General features: G+C 40.6%; 1 pseudogene; it reads left to right on the top strand.

Annotated features, from left to right (window-relative positions):
* Positions 1 to 267: 267 nt before the first annotated feature.
* Positions 268 to 8,392, top strand: LOC101827934 (annotated as a pseudogene).
* The last annotated feature ends 2,320 nt before the right edge of the window (positions 8,393 to 10,712 follow it).

Here is a 10,712-nt window from a genome sequence, read left to right as displayed (position 1 = left end):
TCCCCCCTTAGATTTGATTTTTCTTTTCTTTTCTTTTTTTTTTTTTTTTTTTTTTTTTTTGGTGTCCTGGAGTACCGGCTCCTGCTCCTTGGTGGCTGGAAGCTGTCATTGGAGCCAATTCTGAGTTGCAGGTCTCCTGAACACTGGGAACGGCTGGTGAATTGTCTTTGAGTGTGGCCAGCCCAGTCAGTCCTTTTCTGTCCGGATAGTTAAAGGGCTGGGTTCTGGACTACAGCGTTAATATACAGTGATGCGGTGCCTTTTAGCATGAATGAGAACAAAGCAAACAGGAAAGAAGAGATAGAGAGCAGGAGAGCACACTCAAAGAGAGTAAAGGAAGTCAACGGCTCTTGGCAATTCTTCTCTTCATCAACAACAGATCCTTCAAGTATGCATGTAAGACTCCAGTCAAGTCTCTGTTAATTGAAGGTTACTGTTGTAACCTTCAAGTATGACGATGTAGCCTGCCTGGCTGGCAGAAATGGGAATATACTAATACGACACATATGTCCATTCCTTAGCTATCAGACTGTTAAAGCAATGGGCCTCAAGGATTTAGAATACCACAGGAGCCTCCTTCTGGGGGAAAATTGCTTGCTCTAGGGGAAGGTGGGGGGAAATCTTCAGCCCTGTGGGAGCATATTTACCACTTGGGAGAGAAGATTCGTAACTTATCAGAAGATGTTGCGGGAAAAACCAGCCTTGCAGGGAAGTCTGAGCTGAGACCATGGCAGGCGCCCCTCCTTGGCCATGCAACTCACTTATGCATATATCTCGTCTTCTAGTTAAGCCTCATGTCAGGGCCTTTCAAATAGACTTGAGGGGCAGTTGAATCTCTTCATTCCCCTTCCCAATGCTGACTAAATCTCCCTTTTCTGATTTTCACTATTAATTTAGCTCTTTTAATGCACATATTGAGGACCAACGGCCAAAACTGGTTAACTGAGACACAGCAGCCTTCATGTATGAGCAGATAGCATAGGCAGTCAATCTGGACCAGTCTGCTTTTAAGTCTTCTTTGTTGAACTCCAGTTCAAACCTTCATGCGCAGAAGAAAAAAAATGGGGGGGGGGATTCTTAGCTAAAACAAAACACACGACAATTCATGGTGAAAGATGTGGATAACACCCCAACATTGTCCCAAGAACTCACTTTGCTTTGCAACCAGATAATCACCTGGCTATTGTGTTGTGGTTTTTAGAGATCCTCAAAAATTGAGTCCTCAAAACAATCCTTTTGTTTTCAAGAAAAGTCGTGTTTTAATTAGCCCATCATTTGCACTTGGAAGAAGAGGCACTCCAAGATTCCTGAATTCTAGCTGTACTGGGCTATCTAGAAGAGTTATGCTAAGGCAGTGGGCTCTCTACCTTCTCTGAGTCTCCCGGTGAACAGTCAGGGTTAAGGGGAAAGTATACCCTGCAAGAGGTTCCACAGCTAGCCTGGGATGCCAACACCACTTCCGTTCAGCTCTTTTCTTGGATATCACTTTCTGAGAATCTTCAGCATTTTGCCTCAAATCCCAGCTTAACTAACAGTTTAAACATAGTCCCAGAATATCTAATATTGGTTATGTCACCACAATCTTAAGATACGAATTCTCCTTTAAAAAAAAAACAACTTTATTCATAGATTAAGATTTTAAAGCCCACAGCTAGCCAAATACCAACAGAGATTTAAAAATCAATCAATAAGTATGATATCATACCAACATATGGAGAGAGGAAAGCAGATGGAGTGTTAAAAAAAAAAAGCAAGTATTATGGGGGCATAAACTTTTTAAACACCTTGCTTCAAAAGAATTATAAAATGATTCTGAATGGGAAACCGTCTAGGTCATAATCGTAGAAACCTTTGGACCAGCTGCTACTCTCCATTCCACACTCAAGTGTTGTTTATGGGTATCAACAAGGCTCTGGTGTACTCAGGGTAAAACCTAGTCTATTCTCACTGGGTCTGAGCATTGGAGATGAAGCACTTCTGCTGATGTTGACTGTTGCATCCTTCCCCCATGTGGGTCTGTTGATTGCTTGTTACTAGGGGCTTTTAGCAAAACACTTCTCATCCCCTCCTCCCAGTAAGGCCTGCATGCAAGTTCCTGTTTATTGTCTAAATGCTAATTCGTGTTTTTGGCCCACCCTTTGCTGGAGGGCCCTGGGAATGTAGGCTTCTGACCTTGGTGTTTTTCCACCATACCTGACTTTGGTATATAAGGCTCCACTCTTGTAAAAAAATAAATGCCATTCTCCTTGTAAGAATGAGCCACTGTCTTTGTCTTTATTTTCATCCTTAGCCCTTAGCCCGTAGACCTTAGCCTTGCGAAGTATGGTAGCACTGTAGCTGCAAACACACTGGCAGCATGCTACAGTTGAGGAAGAGAACAGTTACACACTGGGTGAGAAAAAGACATAGCAGATTCCTTGATGTGTTTAGGAGAAGTTGTACTGACATCCACAACAGAGAAGTTGGGAAACCGGCAATGATGGAGTTAGGAGCACTTTAAAGAGAGCAGATATGTAAGAGGGAGACCGAGATGCTGGAGTAACCACTAACTGGGTGGTCCCTTAGTGCCACATTATCACAGGCTATGCCATAGCACAAAAACTTAACATTGAGGCCTGTGCACAGTTGATACATTCAAGGCCTCAATATTATGGCTCTTAGCTGGCAATGTACAAAGTCTTTTTTTTTCAAAAGGAAGAAAACCTTTTCCTGTTTTGTTTTAGTTTGATTTGTTTCCTTATTGTTTGGGTGAGGTACTACATTGTTACCTAACAGCTAAAGATAGTGTTGGACTCCATCCAGGTCTTTCTATCATTAGAGGGTTTCATTCCAGGATAACGCCAATAGATTTGAGTTAATATTCTATGTTATTATTCATTTCTCTCAATAAAGTCTCACTGCCTTACCTGGGCCATGTGTCATAGGCAGTCACTGGTCCCAGATTCAAATTGTTTGAAATGGGGTCTTCCTACTTCCTGTGAGTCAGTGTGTGCAGCGTGTTCTACATAGAGTGGCAAGAAAGGTGACTTGGATAATGGTCAATATTGTTACAACTCCCCTTTCATCCATCTATAGTTATAATTCATTTATAGCAAATCAAAAACAGCAGCTTTGCTATAAGGACACTGTCTTCTGTGTGTTCTAGTCACCATCCACTCTTCTCAATCTGCTGTGATTGTCCATGTGTCCTAGATGTCCCTTGAGTACTCCAGGAAGCTTACAGCTTACAGTTTTTCCCCATTTGTTTTCCACATGTGTCCACAGGTTCAGTGTGCGCTACAGTTAGTTCTAGAGAGGGTTACCTCATTTGATGCTCATTTGATGAGGGAAGCTCTCCCTGTGTAACAAATACCCAGAATCCCAACATCTGGGAGGTGAAAGCAGATGACAAATACCTGAACTCCCAGCACTTGGGAGGTGGAGGCTATAAGACTGTTGGCTTTAAGAAGTTAGCCTGAGCTACATAATAAGGCTCTGAAAAGAAAAAAAAAGACTTAATTTAATAAAACTGACTAAAAAAAATTCCAAAGTTTAAAAATACTTGATTGAAATGAGATCATGTGCAATATTTGTCATAGTTCTTTCTTGTTGTTGGTGTTTATTTATATTTTATTTTTAAATTTAAATTAGAAACAAGGTTGCTTCACATGTCAATTCCAGGTCCCTGTCCCTTTCCCTCCCCTTCTCCCGTGCCCTACCGCCAACCCCCCCCAATATCCCCTCTTTTCCTCTGGGGAGGGTGAGGCCCTCCATGGGGGTGTCCATAGTCTGTCATTTCATCCAGGTCAGGGCCTAGACCCTCCCCCAAGACTCCAGGGTGAGAGTGCATCTCTCATTGGTGGATGGGAGCCCAAAGTCCATTTGTATGCCCGGGATAAATACTGATCTACTACCCAAGGCTCAATAGATTACCTAGGCCTCTTCACTGACACCCACATTCAGGGGGTCTTGATCAGTCCCATGCTGGATTCCCAGGCATCAGTCTGGGATTCAAGAGTTAACCCTTGTCAGGTCAGCTGTTCCTGGGGGTTAAACCAGCCCAGTCTTAACCCCTTTGGTCATCAGTCCTCCCTCTCTGTCACTGGATTTCTTGAGTTCAGCTCAGTGCTTAGACATGGGAGTCTGCCTCTGCTTCCATCAGCCACTGAATCTGAAGGTTCTGTTTCCCAGACTCTCTGGCCCTGGGATAAGGCTGTCACTCTCCAGATCTATGTCTAAAATCCATATATGAGAGAGTACATGCCACGTTTCTCTTTTTGGCACTGGGTTACCTCACTCAGGATGGTTTCTTCTAATGCCATTTATTTGCCTGCAAATTTCAGGATTCCATTGTTTTTTTCTGCTGAATAGTACTCCATTGTGTAAATGTACCACATTTTCTCTATCCACTCTTCGGGTGAGGGACATCTAGGTTGGTTCTAGGTTCTGGCTTTTATAAATAATGCTGCTATGAACATGGTGGAACAGGCATCCTTGTTGTATGAATGGAAATCTTTTGGATATATGCCTAAGAGTGGAGTTGCTGGGTCTTGTGGTAGGTTTATTCCCATTTTTCTAAGGAATCTCCATACTGATTTCCAAAGTGGCTGAACAAGTTGGAACTCCCACCAGCAGTGGAGGAGTGTTCCCCTTTCACCACAACCTCTCCAGCATAAATTGTCATTGGTGTTTTTGATTTTAGCCATTCTGACAGGAGTAAGATGGTATCTCAGGGTTGTTTTGATTTGCATTTCCCAGATGGATAAGGATGTTGAGCACTTTCTCAAGTGCCTCTCAGCCATTTTAGACTCCTCTATTGAGAATTCTCTATTTAGTTCTGTAGCCCACTTTTTAATTGGATCCTTTGGTGTTTTAGAGACTTGCTTCTTGAGTTCTTTGTAAATTTTGGAGATCAGCCCTCTGTCAGATGTGAGGTTAGTGAATATCTTTTCCCATTCTGTGGGCTGCCTTTTTGTCTTGCTGACTGTGTCCTTTGCCTTACAGTAGCTTCTCAGTTTCAGGAGGTCCCATTTATTATTTGTGGATCTCACTGTCTGTGCTACTGGTGTTATGTTCAGGAAGCTGTCTCCTGTACCAATTTGTTCAAGGGTACCACCCACTTTCTCTTCTAAGAGGTTCAGTGTGGCTGGATTTATGTTGAGGTCTTTGATCCATTTGGACTTAAGTTTTGTGGATGGTGATAAACATGGATCGATCCGCATTCTTCTACATGCCAGCCTCCAATTATGCCAGCACCATTTGTTGAAGATGCTTTCTTTATTCCATTGTATATTTTTAGCTTCTTTGTCAAAGATCAGATGTTCATACATGTGTGGGTTAATATCAGGGTTTTCAATTCGATTCCATTGGTCTACCTGTCTATTTTTGTGCCAATACCAAGCTGTTTTCAGGACTATAGCTCTATAATAGAGCTTGAAGTCAGGGATAGTGATGCCTCCGGACGTTGCCTTGTTGAACAGGGTTGTTTTGGCTATCCTGGGTCTTTTGTTTTTCCATACAAAATTGATTACTGTTCTTTCAAGGTCTGTGAAGAATTGTACTGGGATTTTAATGGGGATTGCATTGAATCTGTAGATTGCTTTTGGCAGGATTGCCATTTTTACTACATTGACCCTACCTATCCAAGAGCATGGGAGATCTTTCCATTTTCTGAGGGCTTCCTTAAATTCTTTCTTTAAATACTCAAAGTTCTTGCAATACAGGTCTTTCACTTGTTTGGTTAGCATTACTCAAAGGTATTTTATGTTGTTTGTGGCAATTGTAAAGGGTGATGTTTCTCTGATTTCTTTCTCAGCCCTTTTATTGTCTGCATATAGTAGGGCCACTGATTTTCTTGAGTTGATCTTGTAGCCTGCCACTTTGCTGAAGGTGTTAATCAGCTGTAAGAGGTCCCTGGTAGAGTTCTTTGGTTCATTTATGTAAACTATAATATCATCTGCAAATAGTGAAAGTTTGACCTCTTCCTTTCCAATTTGTATCCCCTTGATCTCCTTTTGTTGTGGTATGGCTCTGGCTAGAACTTCAAGTACAATATTGAAAAGGTATGGAGAGAGTGGACAGCCTTGTCTTGTTCCTGATTTTAGAGGAATTGCATTGAGTATCTGTCCATTTAGTTTGATGTTGGCTGTTGGTTTGCTGTATATAGCTTTTATTATGTTTAGGTATGTTCCTGTTATCCCAGATCTCCCCAAGACCTTTATCATGAAGGGGTGTTGGATTTTGTCAAAGGCTTTTGCAGCATCTAGTGAGATGATCATGTGATTTTTGTTTTTCAGCTTGTTTATTTGGTGGATTACATTGATGAATTTTCTAATGTTGAACCATCCCTGCATCCCTGGGATGAAGCCTACTTGATCATGGTGAATGATTATTTTGATGTATGCAATGAAGAGTTGGTTCTTTGAGAAAATCAACAAGATAGACAAACCTTTGTCCAAACTTACCAAACAGCAGAGTGTGAACATGCAAATTAACAAAATCAGAAATGAAAAGGGAGACATAACAACGGACTCTGAGGAAATTCAGAGAATCATCAGGTCATACTTTGAAAACCTGTACTCCACAAAATTCGAAAATTTAAAGGAAATGAACGACTTCCTGGATAGCTATCACTTTCCAAAATTAAATGAAGAACAGATAAGCAATTTAAATAGTCCTATAACCCCTTTGGAAATAGAAGCAGTCATCAAAAGTCTCCCAACCAAAAAAAGCCCAGGTCCAGATGGCCTCAGTGCAGAATTCTACCAGAAATTCAAAGAACAGCTTATACCAATTCTTCTCAAAATATTCCATGCAATAGAAGCAAAGGGTCTTTGCCAAACTCTTTCTACGAGGCTTCAATAACCTTAATCCCCAAGCCACACAAAGACACAACTAAGAAAGAGAACTTCAGACCAATATCCCTCATGAACATTGATGCAAAAATACTCAATAAAATACTGGCAAATCGGATCCAAGAACACGTCAAAACGAGCTGTTCCTCTGAAGAACTTGAACATCCATTGTGGGGAATCCATAGAGCTGAGCTTAGAGACCATCTTTGATCAAATTGTGAGGAAGAAGAGGGGCGGGAGTTGTCTCCAGTTAAACCATCTTTTTTACTCAGTTGAGACAACAATGTTGGGAGGACCCGAGCCTGCAAATATGGCAACACCATGATCTACCTTCTGCTACATGTGACCCTCAGTATCAAAACATGTATTGTAGATGCGGCATTCCCATTTTTCAGCCAGATGGAGGAGCCTCTGAAATTAGTTTCTAGGAAGGACCAGCTTCAGGTGCCTGGAATCTTCCACTTGACAGAGAGAATATAACTTGGTACCTGGACCAAACTAAAAGACAGAAATTCATTCCAATCCTTTAATTCATTGATCCTAACCTTTTTGAGAAGAACAAGCACTGAAAAATCTACTCTTTTATTCTTTAACCATGAATGATTGAAGATTTCAAGACCATGAGTGAATGCTACCAAGTATTTCCAATTTCTGTAATGGTGAATATATCACTTTGCTCTCTGCAGACCCAACAAGGGGTTCATGGCTTAGTGGGCACCACTATTGCCTACAAGAAGTTTATATTATATCTTCCTCATTGTCCTTATGTTATAAGTTTATATTACATATGTTAGAAGGACAATGAAGATCTGGCAGAGTTTGGACCCTGAACAAAAAAGAAGTACAAGTACTGAATCACATATTTAGTACTCACTTGGAGACAAAGACTGTGCCCAAGCACAGTAGCACTGTTTTTACTTCTTAGGGGAAAAAGGTCTTCAGTGTTTCCACATGTACTTTTTCTTTTGTGATAAAATAATCAAAATATGAAAATTAGGTGACAGAATAATAATAATAAGTCGTCATCACAAAGTTCGTCAGTGATTGACTGGTGGTGTATCAGCATCTATCCCCTACATTATGTGAAGAAAACCCTAGAAACCAAATTGCTTTTCTATAAAATTACCCACTTCTGTAACTAAGTGACTCTTATGGAAACATGCCATTTATGTTTTAATCAGAATAAAAGTATTTCCGTGTTGATGTAGTTGCCTTGATTTATACTCTGAAGTCTTCCATGTTGACTCCTTGCTGAATTCACACAAAGGTTTTAATGGTAATCAGGTAAAGTGTACACTGTACACACCACATTCACCTAGCAAGAATTTGGATTCATTTTCACAAAATGCCTTTAAATGTTTTAGGGGACGAACAGGGAAGAACGAGGTACAGTGCCAGTTCCAAGTGATTCTGCAAACAAGAATGCCACCAGTAGAAAGCACTGTGAGATAAGAAGCCAGGAACATGGCACAGCTGGCCGTTTCTCCCACTACGGCTTTGGCAGCCATAATTCTGCATTCGTGTTTCTGAAGTTGTTAAAACGGCTTTTGCAGCCATAATTCTGCATTCGTGTTTCTGAATTTGTTAAGATTTACATTTAGAACTTTTTGCTTCCATTAAATGGTTCATATGTAAAGTAACAATTACAAGTTATGGAATACATATCAGACGGAAAACAGATGATTAATACAATATGAATCAGAGGTTTTAAAAGAGTAATTGCATTTTGAGCCTAGGTGATTTTTTTACAGTTGTGTCTTCTTCCTGTGCTCCGTCTTATCTGAAAAGCATATTCTTGTGGTTCTTTCCACTTCCTATTATAAGAAATAAGCACATCAATTTCTTTGAATGTAGCTGGGTTCATACACTATTGACCTTGAAGAAAATGCTTGAGAACTTCTGGCTAGGATTCCCTAGAAGGAAAATGGGGTAACATTTTTAATAAGCCAAAGCCAAATTTAAAATGACCTTCCAATAAATTCCAGTGAAGCTACTGACCAGTGCCACTCAACTAAGGTAGTAGGTGAGAATTTAATAGAGTATGTACCCAATCTACTCTTTGCACTTGAAATTGTGGTCCCACTGCCATTTTCCGATACTGTGTTTAGTTAAATGTTGCTGTCAGACATCCAAGATCAAACAGCATCGCTAACAGGATCTTTGGCTTGTGGATTCACTGTCAGGGCTTTAGTGTAAAAATGCAGATTAACTTTTGCATTTGTAGTCAACTAAGGAAGGTGACAAGAAATGTGAGGACTGGAATAAATGACATTCATTAAGAGAATAGGCCAGTAACCCCATGAATATTTTATATAGTGAAGCCGTCACTCAGGGTGGCTATCCATGGAGAGATGGACAAGAAATCTGTCCTGAGTTGGAAGGAAGGGTGTCACTGTCACTTTGTCCTCCAGATCCATGGTTCTCTCTGTCAATGTTAAGTCAATCTGGAACTCTTGAGCTCAAACAGTTTTCAAAGATTCTGACCAAGACCCTTCCACTGGCAAAAAACACTGAGCCAGTCAAGAAAAGTAGGACACAGAAAATGAGGTAGTTATGTAAAAATGTATCAGTAGTGCCTATGTCAAATGATCCTTCCCAGTATAATCAACTTGTCTTCACTATTTCTATCATTCTGCACAGGGGTGTGGAGCATCTGCTGAAATAAATGGTAGATACAGATCTTAGCTGGAATCCTGAAGGGGAAGACGACTTCACAGTGTCAGCAGGTGCTGTCTAGGATCTGAGTGACTAAAGGAGAGAGTCAACATCTGCGGCAAAAGATTTTAAGATGTCCTTTGTAGCTTTATGAAGAACTGACTGTCCTTCCCAGAGATTAGGAAATTCATATCCTGTCAGGACCTCAAGAATGTAGAGAGCAGAGACCCTGTTGTCTGAAAAGATTGGGATAATGGTCCTCATGGTGAAACCAAGTCTGTGAATTTATGCTCCACTCTGCCCATATTAGTCCAGGGTGAGTGCCTGTGATGCCCTCAGATCCTGGGTAGAGCACTGGAGAAGGAGGCTCAATGTGAATGTATCTTGCGGAGTCCCAGAACTGAGTTATTACAGAAAAAAATACAGAAATGCAATTTTGTTAAATGGATACACTATCAAATATGTTCTATTCATAAAATTGTTAAGTTACTGGTTAAAAGAAATAGCAAATCCTAGATGTTCCATAGATGAACTTTAAAACATGCTAAGTAAAAGGAGCCAAACACTAAACTTAGCTGTGGTGACCATTTGTATAATGATTAATTGACTAATATTACCAAATTATACACTTAAACAATAAATATATGTGAAAACAGATATTTCAGATGGTTAGACCTGCTCATTAGACACTGAAAAACCGCTATGAATTCTATCTGTAAGTGAAAACAGCTTTCCATCTGCTGCTAGGCCAACCCCCTCGTGGAGCTAATTAAAACTTCCTTCTTGAACAATAAACAGAGAACTTGGTTTCACCAACAAAATGAAAGTTCATGCAGTTACTTGGCCTCAGCCAGGCTTAAAAAATCAAAAACCTGATTCACAGCCAATACCATTCTCCCATACCCGTCATAAAGCCTCCCCTCATTTTCCCTCAGAGATCCACTCACTACTTCAGGATCTCTGTGAGATCATTTATCTGGACAAGAGCTAACAGTGCTTGCTCACCTAAACAGTTTAGAATGTTTGTCTTTTAGTGCATGTGCCTGTGTGTGTGTGTGTGTGTGCGCGCGCGCGTGTGTGTGTATATGTGGCTTGTATCATGTATATATGTGAGGTGTACATACACATGTGCATGCTAGTGAGCATGCCTGTGTGTACACATCTGAAAACCAGAGGAGGAAATTCGATATATTGAGCTATAACTGGCCACATTCTAAAAGACAG

This window comes from Mesocricetus auratus, unplaced genomic scaffold (genome assembly GCF_017639785.1).
Source record: "Mesocricetus auratus isolate SY011 unplaced genomic scaffold, BCM_Maur_2.0 Super-Scaffold_6731, whole genome shotgun sequence".
In the NCBI taxonomy this organism is placed as follows: domain Eukaryota; kingdom Metazoa; phylum Chordata; class Mammalia; order Rodentia; family Cricetidae; genus Mesocricetus; species Mesocricetus auratus.
The sequence above is the reverse complement of the archived record's forward strand: the minus strand, read 5'-3'. Positions and strand labels throughout refer to the sequence as shown.